The 1,959-nt window shown below is 40.8% G+C and overlaps 1 pseudogene; it reads right to left on the bottom strand.

Annotated features, from left to right (window-relative positions):
- Window positions 1–254: 254 nt before the first annotated feature.
- Window positions 255–1,855, bottom strand: LOC103259577 (annotated as a pseudogene).
- Between the last annotated feature and the right edge of the window lie 104 nt (window positions 1,856–1,959).

Here is a 1,959-nt window from a genome sequence, read left to right as displayed (position 1 = left end):
CCTTGGGATGGCTTTAGACTTCAAAACTGAAAAAATAATGCTAAAATTTCTCTTCCATAAGACAAAATGTGATTGCATGTTCAGTTTAAGCTTCTCAGTCAAAAATGGTTATAAGGTAAGCATTAAAAAAATTAGCCAACTTGAGTGCATTTTTTGTTTTTAATTTGGCCAAGTTATTTAGCTAAAATTATTCCTAATTAGACTAGAAAATCTGTGGTGACTCTCAATGAACTTGGTTACCTTATCATCCATGTTCACATTTCAAATTGCATCAACAGATCCTCTACTTCAGGGGTCAGCTGCTTAGCAGCCTTAGCTGCCTCTGTAATAGCCTTGCAGTATCCTTTCTCTTCTTATTCAAGTGTGACTGGAGGCTTTCTAAAACGAGGGAGAATTGTGAAAGAGCGAGGAAAGATGAAGATCCACGCCATGAAAAACGTGCCTCCTGTAGAACTAAAAGGCCGTTATCTTTCTGGTTCACAGTTATAGTAAGAATATGGGCTGGCACCAAGGGAAGCCATATATCTTCACTCAAACAATGTCCGCTACACATATGGTCCTGCCATCTGGCGTGACACATTTAGAGACAATTTTGGAAAACTCATTCTCAAAGAATTACTGAGCTTTTTCTCTGCCTTTGTAGAGGAGGAAGTAGAAAAATTGGGAGGTACAAGCTTACAACCTACAGCAAAATCTAAGCTTTCAGAAGAGCTACACTCACAATTGGAAGATTTCAAATCATTTGTGCTATCAATGTTACACACTGAAGTACTGGAAGAGTCAGATTTGTTTTGATTTAAGGTCATATGAACAGAGGTAAAGCTTTTCCCAGCTGTCTGTGGTTCATCCTGCTCACTAGGAAGTATCTGCCCTTCTTGTCCTGAAACTCACTGATGGCCCCTTCAAGGCCTTTTAAGGGACTCTGATTTTCAGAAGGAACCTCACCAACTGAGCAAGTACAGGTGCAACAAGACTGGGGTGACATGCCATCTTGCCACCCTGCATTTTCTCAAGTCCTTCTTAAGAAAAGGGTCATTTTCTTCATGCCCTGTGCCTCTGGTCTTAAATGAATCCAGGGCAGAAGGTAATCTGAGCTAGGATTCTGATACACATGGGTGAGATGAACTTTTGAAATGTACATTTTTGGAAGTATAGGCTTCACTTTGCAGCTTTTGTGCTTTTTCTTTGGCAATTTTTTTACACTTCTGGGCGCTTTCGCATGATCCATGTTCTTACTCTGGAACACTTTTTAGTGCTTAACTGAGCTTTTGATATATTTACCTAAGCAGAAACTCATTACTTTGCTTCTGCTGTGAGCAATATTTGAAACTGTAATTACACCGTTCCTTTTCTGGCATTTGTTCTGGTTTTTCTCACCCACTTATGTCCAATTTTCAGTTTTTTGTTCACAGTAAGTTACACTTTTATTTTTCGTTTATCCTCATATTTAGAAGAGTCACTTGCACTACTGTTTTCTAATTTCCTTTTTTCAGCAACGGCTCTGTTTTTACGCTTATCCCACAAGACTTGCCTAGCTCATAATTTAATAGCATTGATTATTGAAATGGGTTCTTCCCTGGATATTTTTCGTTTGGGTCGCTTCATTTTTCAAGAAGGGGTCTTAAGTACTGATTGGGTCAACGTAGTCCTGATAAACAAAAAGGAAGGATAAGGTGCTCAGAGAGAAGTGGTGGTTTGGAAGTCCACAGGCCTTCAGCCAAGTTCAGAAGGGGTGGCGGGACAAGAGAAGGATCGTGGGAACAGCACCATTCACTTCTTTCAGCTTGACTTCTGTCCCTTCTTGGAATGTGTGACTTTGAAGCTGCATGACTTTGGGCTATTCCTTACATTCCCTCTTGGGCCCCCACTGCCTCTCCAGAATGGCTGCATGTTTTTCCCATCAAAAGTTGGGCCGATCCACGAGGACCCCGAGAAAACCATCCTTCCTTTCCATCCCCT

Source organism: Carlito syrichta, unplaced genomic scaffold, assembly GCF_000164805.1.
Source record: "Carlito syrichta isolate Samal-C Ts95f unplaced genomic scaffold, Tarsius_syrichta-2.0.1 Scaffold302900, whole genome shotgun sequence".
Taxonomy (NCBI): Eukaryota; Metazoa; Chordata; class Mammalia; order Primates; family Tarsiidae; genus Carlito; species Carlito syrichta.
The sequence above is the reverse complement of the archived record's forward strand: the minus strand, read 5'-3'. Positions and strand labels throughout refer to the sequence as shown.